Consider the following 18,696-nt stretch of genomic DNA (forward strand, 5'->3'; position numbering starts at 1 on the left):
GGGACAAAAATGTTGATTTGAAAAGTGTTTGGGGTACAAAAGAATGGCAAGTACAGGGTATAGAAGCTTTGTTTAGAGCCTGCATGATCCCAGAACAAATGATATTTTTAAATGACACTGTTCAACAAACCACCTGTCTTGGCTTAGCCAAAATCAAAGATTTAAATAACCTGTCTATTCCAAAGCCAACAATGTTTAGCAATAACTCTGATATAGACATAAACAATATATTAACCGAAACAGTAGGTATACACTATACTCTATAGTATGTTGTACTATGTTATACTATGCATAGATTAGTAGATATGACCATAGTTAGCGTGGAGTGGGTGTCGTGTATTTCTATAGGTTCTGAATCGATCCCCCTATTCCTGACCCTATTCTGGTTAAACTACCTAGCTAGTTAACTAACAGTCAGCCCATGAGGCAAGAAATCCCCCATGATGCAGATACCGTTATCTGACGCAGTCACACTACGGCACAGGGGCTGACAGAAGGTCGTACCTGTTCGATGCTGCTTTCATCTTGAACTTCACTACCCTTCAATCGCAGTGGTGAAGATTCCAGGAATGCCGTCATCAGAATTGGCAGCCTTTGAGGGCAGCACAAAGCGTGAACCTTGGTAGGAACCAGCAGTGTATCTGCATCCACCGGCGCATCCGATTGTAGTGTCAGACAGGTGTCTAACACGCATTCTTCTCCGCATAGCAGACACCTTAGTACAGGTAAAACACACCTTTGCCACATTGGTCGAAATGATAGAAACCAAGTCATGTTCAGGTCTCTAAGCCGGGAGAGTCCCAGGATTTTTGATATCCGGTCCCGGTATCCAATGGCTAGGATCGTATCTTCCATTGTCGCGAGAGTTTGATCTGTGACATGGGTTGCCATAACGAAAAATAAGGACTAGGAATAGGATTCCTGCAATTAGTCCCAGGATCAAGGGAAGTCCGCCAAAAATCGAATGGACGAAATCTGGAAAAATACCCAGTATGGCTTTGAATGGTGTTAATGCCATCGAAAATACTGTCTTAAATACCTTTGAGACCCCAGTGGTATCAGAAATATTTAAGATTTCGCTCAGTATTTCCGCGAAATGTACGGGGGAATTGGTTGATAATAATGTATGTATCTCTGCAGTCGTCCTTGCGACTTGTAGATCATACGTTTCTTTAGATGACGTGAGCCTTGTAGGCGTCTGAAGAAGCACTGTTTTCATTCTGCTTAAAGTGTCTATTCGAATAGAAGTAATTTTCAAACCGGGCCATGCCCTTGCCTCCCTGTCTGGAAAGGAGCTGGGGAACAAAGAACGTCCACAGCACTTGACCTTCGCCGTCGTAGTGACGAGATAAGGAGTCCCGGGCATAAGACTACAACATCTGCGGTCTACAATAAGAATGTAACTCCCATTATAGAGTCTTTGAAAGAATTGTTCTATTTCAGTTGCAGGTGCGCCTTGCTGGTGACATGAAAGGTTGTATGAATTCCCTTCACAGGCTCCGTGCAAACTAATACCGTTACACAGAAGTGTGCCGCTTAGTGACATAGCACAATTGTTGCCACTAAGAAACACTTTCTGTCCTTTGTTACTGACACATGCATGTGAATAGGGCAGGTTCCAAGTTTTTTTAAGGTACCCCTTTCCCAATTTCTCGTACATGCCAGCCTGTATATATTTTTGGCAGTATTGAAACCTGAAGGTTGAGATTGGAATATTTATGATTCCGTGGATTATCCATTCACTGACAGGTCGTTCTGACATTGTCATTGGTAATCTTTCAAGTTTTTCAATGCTCAAGATTGTATAATCAGCACCCTTCTGCGCCATACCGATTTGTCTATCAGTAACATTAAACATTTGGAATAGTGACGTTGTGTTGATTAAACGCCAAGGCACATAGCCTGAACGCAGATTTTGTAACGTCCAGCCAAGCTGTACAATAGAACGCAATTGTGACTGACCATGTTGTAATAACAGTAAGTCTTGCGATAATATATCGATTGCTGAAGACACAATGCTGTCCAATGAAAAAATTCTGGAGGACAGAGTCATTAACCCATTGTCCACTACAGAAAGTGATTTTTCCAAATTAATACGATCAATTTCCCGTATTCTTTCTGCTGTTTCAATTTGAGTAACCTTCCAGGCCTCATTGTATGCTGCATATACAGAGGCTGCTATGAAACGCTTATGACGCTGTTTGCGTGGTCCCAGTATGAAATCACGCAAGTCAGCACCATCAGTAAGTAAAGTTAGGTGTTGCTTAATTTCAGGCAGTGTGGAAGACTGTAGCCATTGAAAGCATAATTTGCCCACACTGTAGGTTGTTATTATCCCTGGGTGATGTCTTTGGGGATATCTAGGGTCTGGCCTGGTCATTTTGAAACCCTGTGTTTTATTCAGGAATCTATCTTGACAGTTATTTGTATCTGTGGGCCAGATTAACCATTGTTTCCAATCAGGATGTGTTCTGTTTTGGTTAAGTATATATGCTAACTCTGGTATCTGCAGTTTCCACTTGAAGGTATTCATTCGTGTCCACTGTCTCCAGATGATTCATAAGGACTTTGCGAGCTATGCTCACCTCTGCTGCGCTGTCTAGCATTGTCTGAGCCCACTCTCCTTTTTTCAGTTGTGTCCTCAGTATTCTCGGCATTGTTAACTACCTTGATACTGGCTACCTTCTTTTTTGGAAATTTGTTATTTCTTTTTCAGTTGAGCAGGTTCCTTGTCTTTGGACTTGGCGTGCTCTTCTGATCGTCCTCTTCTTTCCGATTTCTGCGAGGAATTCTGAAAAGATTGAGAGGGACGTGTATCAATGTCTTGATATCTATCAGGTTTTTTAATATTATCCCTATTTCTAAGGTTATATCTATTCCCAGAGGGGTCACTCTGGGGTGACCTTTGTCTCGGGTTTGGAGATTTCTCTCTTCGCCTAGGAGACCTTCCTCTGGACTGGAATTTCTTTTCTTTAGGATTGGATTGTTTATTTCCATCCCAGTTCTTTTTTGGTGAATTATTATTATTATTAAAAAACATTTTTTCTGGACTTGTAGTCAGTTGCCGTTTTACTGGTATTCCACCTAGACTATCTCTGCCTAGTTCTTCATAGGATTTTTCTATGATTCTGGCTATTTCAGCTGGTTGGTCTGCTATATCTGTCTCTTTTAACCTCTGGCGGATCGCCACGTTTGCTGCTTCACCTTTTATGTTGGCTAGTAATATAGCCGAGACCTGCTTGAAGTCTTTCAGTAATTTCATACCAAGAGTTAAAGCAGGTTCTGGACCGTATTCATCTTGAATTTGTTTTAGCACATCTTGTATCACCGAAATGGATGGAACACCGTGCGTTTTTGTGTAGATGGAAGCAAAGACTGTACCCCAAGTGTCACAGTCCTCAATGTGTGGTGCGATTCCCATTGGGAGACATATAGTCAGAATCCTGTGTTTTTCTAATGGGGTGGTGTCAGGAAACACCGCCTCTATTTGGGTTATTTTCTGTGCCAACCAGAATGGTATTTGTTCTCGTTTAGCTGGAACTTTACCTAGGCAGGATTGGATGTTCTGTGGTGTAATTTTATTTGTGTTCCCCTGGTGAGGGGTCAGCTGTGGAAGTTTAATCGCTGGCTGAATTGTTGAAGTCCGCATTACATACTGAACTAATTGTCTATGAATTTTTAGTAATTGTTTCAGCTGTGTTAATAGTTCAGCTGCAGGCATCCTATCGATGTCTGGATGTGGTGTGTATCCGGCTAGGACCGGCCACGTTGCTCCTGGTCTTCCTAAAGGACCGAGCCTTGTAATGTGATTGTTATGTATTAGGGCGCCATCAAATAAGAGCAAATGCTCTTGGAATTTGAGTGGTACTTCCACCTCCTCGAAAGGAGTGTACATTTCAGGAGGTTCCTCTACTTTGTAATAGTGGAAGTACTTTGTTACAGCATTTGCTGCTGGAAAATGTATCCATGTATAGTATACCTCTGTCTGCCGATATTCGTGTGCCTCGATTACGAATATGACTGTGCCACCTCTAGGTGTCAGTCCATTTTCTATAAGTTTTAGAGTTATAGCTCTCCTTTTGGCGACCTGGATGAGTATTATATCCGGGTCTGCATCGAGTGCTGTAGTATCAGCTGCTGCTATTTCAGTAGCTAATCTAATTGCCTCTCTTTCTTCATCACTCTCCATTTTACTGACAGAATGGTATTATGTTTATTTGCAGATCAGGTTTCTTTATGGAAACAGAGATTAGATGCACAATATTCTGGAACAGTTTTATCCTTCAACGTTGACTAGACCAAGAACCATACATAGGAGTTCCCTCCTGCGAGGTTTTGGAGGATATAATAACCTTTCACCCACTCCAGACGTCTTTGGAGTATTTGGGAAAAGGGGTCTGAGTGAGAAAGCACGACTGAGTTACTCTAAATGTCTTACGTTAGTTTTATCGCCCTTTCCAAACGCGTTGGGCGCCATGTAGTGTAGCTCCTATTTTCCCAATAGGCTCTGCGCATTGGAATAGTACCTACAGCAGTAAAGGCCTAGACCAGACGTTAACTAGGTCTACTACTGTCGATACTAGACTTAATTTTTGGGTTTGCCAGCTAAGCTCAGAGTTCGCTAGAAACTTTCTCGAATGTTCAAGGAAGGATTAACTCCCCTGATTAGACAAGAAGGGATTTAGTTTCTGACAACCATAGAACATGACAACTTTGCTCTCCCCTAATCAAGAGTCAATCTCAAGAGTCGTGTGAGCACAAGGCAATTATTTTACTCAGTCAGTACGTGCATTCTTAGTCTCATCAGAATGTAGAGAAAAGGAAGAGACGGGCGTGTTCAATAAAAGATGTTATTTATTGATCAGTCTCTTTTCTCGTACAAGAGAAATGGATCGATATTATTGCAATACTTATAGTTAAGTAAAGTGCATACATTAAAAGCAATAGTATAAAATAATACTGTAAAAACATTGATATGGTTTCTGAGCCATATGATGTTTTGAAATGATTAAAATATATTTACATACACATATACATTTGACTAAACGTGCTCAACTGGTGTTTCTAAATACGCCTACCCCGTGTACCTGACCTAAGTCTAATACGTGGGCGGGAATAGAAAGTTACAGTTTAAGTTAAGTTTGTTTTTGCCAAGTGAATAACTAAAGAATTCTCTAGGAGGGGTTTTCAGTTCTGTACCTGGAATTTAGGATGAATGAGGAATGGTATCTCTTTCTCTGTTCTCGATATTCCAGGCTGCCTGCGAGGGCTACCCGGAAGCGCCGGTGCTGGGTCTCTCGGCTTGAGATAGCAGCGCGTCTCTCAGCGCGTCAGGAAGGCGGGGCTGTTACCTGCGGGGTCTGCTTCTGCTCTCGGCTTCGGCAAGTATGGCTGCTCCGTCTTGTCACCACGCGTGTGTTTTGCATAGGGCAAGGTCGGCAATATTTATACCTTAAAGGTGCCGGGATTGACGTAAGGATGGACATAGGTACGTCAATAAAGATGTCATACGACTTGCTCGTTAGCACATTCTTTACTAAAGTTCTCTGTGAAATCAAAACAATGGCCGCACGGATTATCCAGGTTGTCATAGGTTTGATTTGTTATGAGAACGTCGTATGCCTTATCAGGGGCTGGAGGAATGTCGCTTGTCTAATTAGATCTCAAGCGTTATGACCTAATCAGATAACACGTTCCTGTGCCGTAGTGTGACTGCGTCAGATAACGGTATCTGCATCATGGGGGATTTCTTGCCTCATGGGCTGACTGTTAGTTAACTAGCTAGGTAGTTTAACCAGAATAGGGTCAGGAATAGGGGGATCGATTCAGAACCTATAGAAATACACGACAAAAGAAGAGGAAATAGATGGCCTAGACAACAATTTATGGGTCACCCGATGCCATACTTCCAGCCTTACATGCAACCATATCCAGGGTGGATGGACCCCTACAATCAAGGAACACAACATATGCATAACATGATGGGCATGCCGATGCAAGGCATGGAGAATCAAAACCAGGACCCTTTTTTATTGAGAGGCCAACACCAAAGAGGAAGAAGGAGAAATATCACATGGCAAGACCAGCCAATGAACGTTCAAACGCGGAGCATGACAACAGAGAAACCAGGCACGAGCAAGACCAGTCGCTAATAGTGAATCTGAGCAACATATTATTGTCCGAAGAACAAGAACGGGTACTCAACAAAGGACTAGGCTATGTGCCCACACCCACTCAGGACACTTTCAAACTAAAGTGTGAATTATAAGAATTCTGCCGCACACTCAAATTAAAAGCTCATTTTTCTGGATCAACACAAGTGGTTAATGAGGGTGATACTAACCTCAAGAAGAAATCGACATTCACTCCTCCACAAAGTGTGGTACCAATTGAAATTCAAGCATTCGAGCAGGCCATTTTTAAGGGTGTTGATGAAATACAGAGGGATGTTAAAAAACCATTCCAAAACCTCACTAAGAAAGAACGCGTAGCGTTGGAACAACTTCAGACAAATGAAGAAATCATAATCAAACCCGCGGATAAGGGTGGAGGAGTGGTAATTCTAGGAAGAGAGGGATATAGAGACCAATGCTTGAAACTACTTGCGGATGAAAAGTTCTATACTAAAATCACTTCAGATCCGACATCAAGATTGAAAACCACAATAGCCATGATGGTTTACGAAGCGGAGACGAATGCATGGATTACAAGAAAGGAAGCGGAATTTTTAATAACATCTGATCCTAAAATTCCCTTCTTTTACTCCTTGCCAAAGACCCACAAAAACAAACTCCCCCCCTGGACTTCCGATTGTATCGGGTATAGGATCTGTACTGGAACCCCTCTCGAAGTTTGCTGACCAATTCCTTCAACCACTGGTCCAAAAGACTCCAGCGTTTCTAAAAGACACAAGGGACTTACTAAACCAACTAAAAAACATACTCTTTGATTCTACGACAATGCTGCTAGCTGGATTGGATGTAGAATCCTTGTATACGAGTCTCCCACAAAAAGAAACAATGGAAATGTTGGAAGACGTCCTTTTTATGGAGGACTGGAAATACAACACCCCCAGACACTTCGCCCTTGAATGTTGCCGGCTGGCACTTACCGAAAATTATTTCGAATTTGATGGACAATTATTTTTACAAAGCCATGGAACATCGATGGGGAGTGCCTTTGCCCCATCGGTTGCTGGGCTATATGTGAGCCATTTTGAAACTGAGTATGTCCTCACCACAATTAACCCGTTCGCTACCAGTATACTCTACTGGAAGCGCTATATTGATGATATTTTGCTAATCTCGCGGAATGACAAAGACTTGAAACAATTCATCGAGTGGCTAAACACCAGAGACCGGTGGCTTCGATTTACACATACAGTTGACAATGAAAGCATCGACTTCTTGGACCTCACTATCTATATTAAAGATGGAAAAGTTGAGACGAAAACCTTTCACAAACCAACTGCTAAGAACAGCTTGTTATCCTACAAGAGTTACCATCCCCAAACATTGAGAGATAACCTGCCATATAGCCAGTTCTTGAGACTTAAACGAAACTGTAGTCGGGAGAGTGACTACAACAAACAATCAAAGGAACTCAGTGACAGACTCCTACAAAGGGAGTACAAACCTTCAACGATATCCAGATGTCGCAAGAGGGCAAAATACCAATCCAGAGAATGCCTCCTTGCAACTTACGAAAAGGCTCCAGAAGAAGACCTTATGACATGTGTTACGACTTTTTGTCCAGCGACTTATCAAGTGAACAAATTAATTAATAAGAACTGGCACATACTAAACACAGGCAAGTATAATTGGCCGAAGCCTCGCTTTGCTAATAGACGCACAAAAACCCTGCGGGATCTGCTGGTACACACTCGCCCACGACAGAAAACTGCACTGAGACAAATCAGAGATCCGCATATGACACCTGTAACTGGACACTATCCTGTTAAAGATTAGACTGAAAATGTCAACGTTATCGGCACCATCTTGCTCTCCTTGGGCCCATTCGTGCGCGTAAGCGGCAGCCATTTTGTGCACCATGGCCTCCCTGCCCCTCGCCGATAGCCAGCGTCTCTCTCTCTCCCGACCTCGCTGACAACCCCCCCCTCCGCTCTCACATGTCTTGGGTTATAAACCCCTCTTCAGCGCGGCTCTGCCTCGGAACCCCATCCTGTTCCCAGCGCGACACTTCCCTTCATTCCTTTCATGGTCCCAGGCCCTTTGATGCAAACCCCCTTTTCCTGTGTGCCCGTTTATCTTCCTCGTTCCCAGGCCACCACCTAAGCTCTGCGGATACTGTTTATTGCCCCCCCCGTACAGTAGGAAGCTTCCCTCATTAAAGGACCCTCGAGTTGATCAAAGCCCCCACCCTATGAGATCCGATCAAACCCCCCACATTCCGTGAATCGGCGGAATGTCCAGCTGCGCGATAATCATCACCTGTTGTGACCGGGGTGGGGACTTCTGCTGTATATGTGTGTGGGAACGGGCTTGGAGCGGGGGTTCCGAGAATGTCTTTCCGTATATCAAAGCCTTGCCAAGAATGTGTTGTATGTAATAAAGCAATAAACCTGTGTATAAGAGGCCAGGCCTCAGAGATGCGGTTAGAGCACCTCGTGACGATACTTGCTGTCCGAACTGATGTGTTCTCCTCCGGAGAGAATAAAAACCCTTGTTTCCTGCCTTCCAGTCTCCAGCGCCTGCCTCTTCATTGGTTAATAACTTGTGGGTTTAAGAGGCGACACCGCCGAGCAATACTTAAGGTTCTTTTAATTCGGTTGGTAGCCTGACCTTTAACAATTGGCGTCCCAAACGTGGGGCCCATCAGTGACTCGTGGATCCAGTGGGAGAGGTCCTGACGACAGAGTGAACGACTGCAACGATCGGGAGCGCGCCTGTCCGATAGACCCTCGTCTGACAGCCGATCATCCGAACTTCACTGGTTCCGAACAGACCTCTCTCGAGTGATCTACGGTCCTGACTGGGAACCATCAGGAGTGCCGCGAGGAATACGAGGAAAAGAGGACGATCGGGCGCTGGATTCGGAAGACGAGAAACTGTCCACGCGGTCCGGGTAAGGTCGTGTAAACACGACGAATTACGAAATGGTCATTTTTGAAATGTCTAGAAAATACTAGTATTACTCTTTGTTAATTTATTTGGAGATCCTCTGTCTGCAAACGGAGAAACAACAGGCTCTCCCTTTGCAAACGGTGGAGGATAGGTAATACAACTGTCGTGTCTATCTTTCTCCCCCACTGATTAATTACTTGAAACTGAACTATTGTTCACAGACTGTTTTTCTGGAGATTCTCTGTCTGCAAACAGGAAAGAGCCCCTCTCCCCACCCTTTTTACAGATAGTGAAAGGGTAGGTAACGAAGACCTTTGCGAGCCTACTTATTCTCCCCACTCAATTGTTTTTTTTATTTTTATATTGGTTCATGAGGTATTCACTGCTTGCAAACAACGTAGAATAGAAATATTCTGTCTAGTCTTTGCACACAGTGATAAGATAGGCAGTGCTGACTTTTTGTCCCTCGTTGCGAGCCGTCATGTCTGTCTTCTCCCCACTGATCGGTAGCCTGTTTAGCCCGGACCGCTTATTAGAGATGAACCATCCGGCTCCACCGGAAGGCACCCCTAATAAGGACATGTTCATGAAGCATGGATTGATCGCTATAGCCTATAACAAACTGTGGCATAAATATACGAAAAAGAATGGAGAAAGTCAGTGGCCACTGACAGGATCCTTCGATGATGACAAAATAAACGCGCTAGAAACAGCCTTAGGTAAAAATAAGACGACGCCCGCTATGCTTGATAGTTCCGGCATGTGGCGCAAAGAAACTGAACAACGTAAAAGGAAAATTGAGAGTAGGTTGGAAAAAGAGCTGCGAAAAGCAGCCCACCTAGCTGCTCAGAAACTAGAAGGAGAGATAAAGGAAAGAGAGAAAGCCAAACAGAAACTAGAAATGGAAACATCAAGCCAGTGCCCGGTTAGAACGCCCTCCATGCTCTACCCTGATTTATCCTCGAGACAAAAACGAGCGAGCGATGATCTGCTGTTAGGCCCTCCGACCATCTACATGCCCCCTCCATATGCCCCTTCCCAACCCTTAGCACAACACCCACCACCCCCAGGTGCAAATGAGGGTAGTGCCACAGCTTCGGCCCCCATGGTCTCTGTGTCGGCCGAACCTCTTGTACCAAATACTCCGCAAACGGCAACGTTGGGCGACCCTGAGACCCGAGGGACCGGTTCCGCAAGAATAAACAGACTAAGCAAAGATGAGCGAACAGGGATCGACAAGATAGTAAGAACCCTGGTAGAAAGGAAGGAAGGTGAAGAGTACATCACGGATATGTTTAAATCATATACAGGGAGTCACAGACGACACTTTACTGTACGACTGTGTTACCATGTCTTGAACGCATACGAGGACCGATATCGAGACCAAGGTCCCGAGAGCCTAGCGACTCTGTACCGGAAGGTCGATATCGGGGATGAGGGCGAGTGTGATGTGACGGACCTCCTTACGCGTACGCTTGAGGTTTTCCGCCACCTCACTGAACGTGAATCGGGAACTAAACCCACGACATCCGTGGCGACCGAACCACAAACTGAGCAACCTAGCGCCATGATGCCAATACGAGAGGCTGCCCCTTACTGGGTGCCTCCACGAGGTGCAGGGACTCACGATGATGCAAACCACCAAGATGCAAAAGGAAGAGTAGTGTACAACTGGGTCTACCAGCCATGGGACCGACAAGAGATTCTGACATTCCGGAAATCTCTACCGAACTACGTAAAAACCCCACTGCCTTCTATACTGAATTGGGTACAGCCCTAGGTTCAACGATTATGACCCTGGCTGACATCGACTTGTTTTTCGGGTTATGTCTACCAGCTGATGTGTGGAAGCAAATCCGGAAAGTCGACCACCATGAGCTGCTCGGACATACCTGGACACAATTCGAGGAAATTGATAAACAACGAGGACCGGGACAAAAGCCTTTGAAATCCATTTTAGACCTCCCAGATAAAATCGTACAGAAATTGAAAACCCTGATTCCAGAAAAGAAAGTGGACTGGTCGATAGTAACGGCCTGTCGCCAGAAACCCCAGGAGGATGTATCGGAATACTTCTCTCGGTTCGAAACAGTGTTCTCCGATTACAGTGGCCAGGACATGACCACTGCAACCGGACACCATCTGTTTGTCCAGAATTATGTTAAGGGTCTGTCATCCGAGGTCTCCCAGAAACTGCAGGCTAGCGAGAGTAGTTGGGCAGCCTCCAAACCTACGGCTATCCTCCAGATGGCCCAATATTATGAACATCAGAAAAATGAAAACGATAGGGCAACCGAGAGAAAGAAGAAGGATTTGAAAGAGAGGGTGATGATAGCCCAGCTGCAAGGGGTGACTATAGGACGAGACCAATACCGGGGAAACTATCAGACGAACGCCCCTAAGTCCCAAGACCGTACTTCGACTCCCCACAGTGGACGTACAGACATTAGAGAGGACCAGTGTGCTTTCTGTAAAGGGACTGGCCATTGGAAATCCCAGTGCCCAGTTCTTCTGGACATGGTCAGAAACAAAGACCCCAAGGACATAGCAAATGGGCCGAGAAATAAGGGACAACAGCGAGGGCCCCCAAATGACACGACTAACGACAGATCAGGTAGACCAAATACATTTGATCGACCCAGGCAGAACCAATACCAGCAATCTGACTATGATGACACCCACAACTTTGCATAGGACTGCCAAGGGCAAGGGAGGGATCCAGTCGAGCTCTATGTTGACCAGCAAGGCCCTTACGTCACTACTAAGGTCCTGGGTACCAAGTCTCCATTTCTGGTAGACACTGGCGCAACACGTAGTGCGTTATCTAAACGACTGATTCCGGGGGCACCCTTGTCTGGCTCACTTATAACATCGACAGGTTTCGATGGAACGCCCTCCACTAACCCTTTGTCCGCCCCGATCCTCTTTGACGTAGAAAACAACACCACTGACACCACGTTTTTGCTTTCCTCCAATAGCCCTGACGCCATTATGGGACTTGACCTATTGAAACACTTCCGAGCGACGATTAGATGTTCTCAAGACGGAGTTCGAGTTTTTCTTTACGACAACCCTGTCCTGCTTAGACATTGCCCTCCCCGACGCATGTTTTCCATCACCGACACTGACACATCCCTGCTTGACACTCTGCCTCCATATCTATGGGCCAAGACGGATTCGGACGTAGGGCGCATGTTGATCGACCCAGTGCACATTACTGTCCGACCAGACGCAACTCTCCCAAAACTTCCACAATATCGGATATCGCCCGAGGGCGAGAAGGCATTGGTAAAAATTATTCAGTCGCTAGTCGACGCCGCAGTGGTGGAGGAAGTAGTTAGCAACGTTTGCAACAGCCCTATCTTGCCCATCATCAAGAAACAGGGAGAGGGAGATGAGAAAGCATACCGTTTTATCATTGACCTTCGAGAGATCAACAAAGTGGTGGTACCCCAGTACCCTGTGGTCTCGGACATCACCACTATCCTGACTTTGATTCCTTCTACTGCCACCACCTTTACTGTCATTGACCTCAAAAATGCATTCTTTTCCATCCCCATCCACCCAGACAGCCGATACCTCTTCGGCTTCACCCTAAAAAACCGCTCATATAGGTTCTGCCGAGCACCCCAGGGCTACACAGAAAGCCCTAGCATCTACAGCCAGGCCCTCAAGAGACAACTAGATCAAGTCCAGTTACCCGACGGAGTGGTGTTAGTGCAATATGTCGATGACATCCTCTTAGCAGCCGACACCACTCCATTAGCAGTCACAGCCACCGTTCAACTCCTGCACTTCCTTGCGGAAAATGGCCACAAGGTCTCCAAGAAGAAGTTGCAATTCTGCCAACCCCAGGTCACTTACCTAGGCCACCTTTTGTCCAAAGAAGGAAGAAAACTCACTCCTGATCGAATCCAAACCATTCTAGATACTCCTGTCCCTAAGACCCAGAAGCAGGTCCGCTCCCTATTAGGCCTCACCTCCTTCTGCCGACAGTGGTTACCAAACTTTAGCCTCGTTGTGAAACCGCTGCTTTCTCTGCTAGGTAAAGACATCCCTTTCCCACTCCCTTGGACCCCTGAGTGTCAAACCTCCTTCACGGAACTACGAGATGCCCTCTGTTCAGCCCCCGTCCTAGGTACCCCTGATTACAAAAAGCCCTTCTCCCTTTACACTCACGAAAGGGAGGGGTGCGCTTTATCTGTCCTGACCCAGGCCATTGGCCCTAAGCAACGACCGTGCGCTTACTTCTCTGCCACTCTTGACCCTGTAGCCAGAGCCCTGCCTGCCTGCCTTCGAGCCGTAGCTGCTGCTGCGATCTCTATCCGACAGAGTGAGGGGATCGTGCTTTCGAATGCCCTCACGGTACTGGTACCCCATGCGGTCGACACCCTCCTAAACCAAACCAAGACGCAACACCTGACGAGTGCACGACTGACTGGATACGAACTGACCTTGCTTGCACCCCACATCGCCCTGAAAAGATGCACCACACTGCACCCGGCAACTCTGTTACCCTTGCCGGAGAACGATCCCAACGTGCACCCTGTACATGACTGTGTGACTCTTACGGACGAACAGACTAGAAGTAGGGTTGACCTCAGAGACACGGCTTTCCCTGACCCTGACGGAGAGCTGTGGGTGGACGGTTCTTGTATCAAACTCCCCGATGGCACCACTTCCGCTGCCTATGCAGTCACCACGGCCCGAACTGTAGTTGAGACAGCCCGTATCACGCAACGATCTGCCCAGGCAGCGGAACTGATTGCCCTGACCCGAGCCTGCATCCTGGCAACGGGAACTACAGCGAACATTTACACCGACAGCCAGTATGCCTTTGGGGTGGTTCACCATTTTGGGCTCCTTTGGAGGGAAAGGGGATTCTTGACCTCACACGGCACCCCCATTTTGCACGGGGATCTAGTCTCCGCCTTGATCGAGGCCGTCCTTCTCCCCAACAAGCTTGCAGTCGTCAAGTGCCAGGCACACAAAAAGGTGACAGACATCATTGGGCAGGGAAATGCGCTAGCCGACATCACTGCCCGAACGACAGCTGAAAATAGGACGACAACACATATGTACGTGACCAGGTCACAAGCAGAAAAATGGACTGACGCTAGAGACACTATTAAAGACATTCAAACGGCTAGCACACAACACGAGTTGACTGAATGGACACGGGTGAGATTAAAAGACGATGAAGGCTGCTGGCGGACAAGAGACACAAACAAGTGGTTGCTACCTGATTCATACTTGATCCCCATACTGGCTATGGCTCACTCCCCTGCCCACATAGGATCAGCCCCCATGATTGAACTTGTCTCCAGGGTTTGGCACAATGATAAAATCACAGATTCCGCCAAACGTCTGGTCCAACAATGCTTGATATGCCTGCAACACAACCCCGGGAAAGGAACTGTAGTGCCCCGGGGAGGATTTGGGGTCCCAAACCACCCATTTGAGGTACTGCAAATGGACTACATCCAGCTAGATAGGTGCCAAGGCCTGAAATATGTACTTGTCGTGGTGTGCGCCTTTAGCAAATGGGTGGAAGCATACCCAACCCGTGACAACACTGCTATGGCCACCGCAAAGGTACTGTTAAAGGAGTTTTTCCCCCGTTACGGCCTTTGTCGTATTTTATGGAGCGATAATGGCCCCCACTTCATAGCCGAAGTCATCCAGTTCCTCTTAAAGGGGTTGGGTATCAAGCAGAAATTTCATGCAGTCTTTCACCCCCAGTCCGCTGGACTTGTTGAGCGACACAATGCCACACTAAAACTTAAACTGGCCAAGATAGTAGCTACCACGGGTCTGAAATGGCCAGACGCCCTCCCACTAGCATTGCTATCGATGCGTTCCACCCCCACCAGACATCACTTAACCCCTTATGAAGTTGTTTTCGGCCGACCCATGAGTATCTGGTCTGCACCAAAGCCAACTTCCTTTCATGACGTCCCGGACGTCCTAATGTCTGATTATCTGTATAAATTGACTGAAACTCTGTCTGTCATTCATCAGCAGGTGCAGCAGGCCATCCCCGATGCTTCCAGGGGTCCGGGTCACGCCATCCAACCCGGGGACTTCGTGCTGATCCGAAACTTTCAGCGGACGAAAAGTTTGGAACCCCGGTGGACGGGCCCCTGGCAAGTGTTAATCACCACCCGGACGGCTCTTCGTGTGGAGGGGAAAAGGCATTGGCTGCACGCGCACCACTGTAAGAAGGTCTCCCCGACCCTGGCCACGACAGAAAACATCGGCGACCAAGAAGAGCTCCTGAACAAGGACCGACCGTCACTAACCTGCTATCCTGATACCGAAGCACTTGAACTTTCAAGATTCTCTGATCCCACTGTGCCATCCAGAGAAGGGTATTTCCTGCATCGAAAGGAGGGAGCTTCGGCTAAGTAGACCACAAACTAAGTTGAATCTCAAAACGGTGACCCAAAGCAATCAAGGGCTGCCTGGAGAGAAGCTAAACTAAGTCTGTGGTTCTGCCCACTACCGAGCACCTTGAAGATGAAGATGATGGAAGCGCCAGATAAGATGATGGAAGCGCCAAATAAGAAGATGATGGAGACAACAGGAAATACCCACTACAGAAACCCAAGAACAGACAGACTCCACAGCTCAAAGACAATCGCACTCTTCATCGCAATCCTTTTTTGCTTTCTCCTCATGACCACACTCTGGATTGTGGAAGAAAATGCACCTGCTCATGAAACATTCCTGACCACTGCTCAGCCTATCACCGCGAAGGAACATTATCTGATTTCGCTCTCTCCCCAACTCAGAGAGAGGCGAAAGGAGTTTTGGAATAACTCTTTCGTACAGCTCCTTCACCAGCACAATCTCGCCACCAATGCCACCAACTGTTGGATCTGTGGGTTGCTACTCCACGCCACTGGACACTCGATACCATTCATCCCCTCACCCTTCTCGGTTCATGGCTCCTGCCTTGCTTGGCTGATCCTCCTGCAAGAAAGCTATAAGGACAATGTCACCTCCAGCAAAACCGTAACGCCTTTCTCCCACGGGGTCCGGCGAAACAAAACAAAGACACACTTCTGCCCACAGACCTCCAACGACTCCATCCACATGGACATCCCTGCTAAAGAACGAATTGAAATGCAGGTGTTCAACAATCCAACCAGACCCACCTTCTCCTACCTGCGAAAACGAATGGCTGCCACTCTGACTGTGGCCCTATCAGTCATCAACGTCACAGGCCACTTGTGCATAGAAGGACATGGGACACAGCTGGTGGGCTGCAGCGCGTGCCGATTTACCCGAACTTTGGACACTACGGATCCACCTTCCTTTGTGTCGTCCCCAAACATGTATTTCGTCTGCGGCACAAAGGCCTACACCTGGCTCCCCAAAGGCTGGGGGGGCACTTGTTTCATCTCCTTCGTCCTTCCTCCGACTTATGTGGCCCCAGCGAATCATCATAGGCAAAAACGAGCCAAGGACATTGAGCAAGCCGACTCAACAGGAGCGCAGTTCCTCGATGCTATGAAGGGACTTGTTCCTCTTTGGGGCCCAATGGCGAACAGCCGGGCCATCCGACATTTGACTCAGGCAGTTGAGACAACAATGAACATCACAGCTGGTATCTTTGCCAACAACACCGCCGAACTCCAAGCGGTCCGCTTGGTGGCCCTACAGAACCGCCTTGTCCTAGATGTGGTTCTTGCGGACCGTGGTGGAGCATGCCGCATTATTGGGTCCAGCTGCTGTACATACATACCGGACAACTCGCCCTCAGTGTACAAAGCCATCGAACATCTTCACAGACTCTCTTCAGAAGTCCACCAGGAACAGGAAGAATGGTCGCTTGGTGGTTGGTTCTGGAACACTGTTAAGAACTGGGGCTGGAGACTGTTCACCATTATCCTAATTCCGGTAGTAGTAATATGTGGCCTATGCTTAGGAATTCAATGTCTGCCACCCCCTGTGTTCATTATGTGCAAACTGTATTTGCCCTAAGGCCGTGGACTTTGGAAACGAACGCATGGGAGCATTATATGATGCCGAGGTTGGGGATTTGATGAAGATTGACATTGAGTAGGCAAGTTGGCTAGATATGTTGAAAAGGGAGGACTGTTAAAGATTAGACTGAAAATGTCAACGTTATCGGCACCATCTTGCTCTCCTTGGGCCCATTCGTGCGCGTAAGCGGCAGCCATTTTGTGCACCATGGCCTCCCTGCCCCTCGCCGATAGCCAGCGTCTCTCTCTCTCCCGACCTCGCTGACAACCCCCCCCTCCGCTCTCACATGTCTTGGGACATAAACCCCTCTTCAGCGCGGCTCTACCTCGGAACCCCATCCTGTTCCCAGCGCGACACTTCCCTTCATTCCTTTCATGGTCCCAGGCCCTTTGATGCAAACCCCCTTTTCCTGTGTGCCCGTTTATCTTCCTCGTTCCCAGGCCACCACCTAAGCTCTGCGGATACTGTTTATTGCCCCCCCCGTACAGTAGGAAGCTTCCCTCATTAAAGGACCCTCGAGTTGATCAAAGCCCCCACCCTATGAGATCCGATCAAACCCCCCACATTCCGTGAATCGGCGGAATGTCCAGCTGCGCGATAATCATCACCTGTTGTGACCGGGGTGGGGACTTCTGCTGTATATGTGTGTGGGAACGGGCTTGGAGCGGGGGTTCCGAGAATGTCTTTCCGTATATCAAAGCCTTGCCAAGAATGTGTTGTATGTAATAAAGCAATAAACCTGTGTATAAGAGGCCAGGCCTCAGAGATGCGGTTAGAGCACCTCGTGACGATACTTGCTGTCCGAACTGATGTGTTCTCCTCCGGAGAGAATAAAAACCCTTGTTTCCTGCCTTACAGTCTCCAGCGCCTGCCTCTTCATTGGTTAATAACTTGTGGGTTTAAGAGGCGACACCGCCGGGCAATACTTAAGGTTCTTTTAATTCGGTTGGTAGCCTGACCTTTAACAATCCCTGCGGAACGTGTTTGGCATGTAAATCGACCACTACCACAAAAACTTTGAAATTGACTCCAACTTTCAGTTGGATTCAAAAACAACATACAAATTGCAACTCATCACATGTGATTTACATGGTAACATGTCCCTGCGAGAGAGCAAGAAAAATCAGGAGCATGAAGGGCCATTGAAGCCAGCCTTAGCTCAGGACTTAACTCCGAGGCTATCCCCCGACCAGAGCTTGAGTCTAGCACTAAACACATCTTTGGACTTTTCTGAAATCGTACCTGCACCTGCTCTTAGTTGTCCAGCTTTGTTCTCCTCTTCAATTTCGGAAAATACCGTAACTATCTCTGTTCCCATTTCTGAACCTAATACTACCTCTAAATCTGTAAACTCTCAAAGTGAATCTAAAAACAGTATGGAGGTCTTAATGGAAAGGATGTTTGAGGAGATGACATCCAGATTTAAAATATCAGAGGAAAATCAAATCAAACTGCATGATAGATTTGAATCCTTGGACTCAAAACTACTAGCTTTAAATGAGGGAGTCTCCACAGTGGAGGCAGAAGCTGCGGGCCTGACTAAGAGAGTTGAATTAGCAGAACGGAGTATTAGAGACTTGAAGGCAAAGGACAAAAACATAGAGGAAAAGCTTGAGTCACT

Source organism: Lissotriton helveticus, chromosome 9 (genome assembly GCF_964261635.1).
Source record: "Lissotriton helveticus chromosome 9, aLisHel1.1, whole genome shotgun sequence".
Classification (NCBI taxonomy): Eukaryota; Metazoa; Chordata; class Amphibia; order Caudata; family Salamandridae; genus Lissotriton; species Lissotriton helveticus.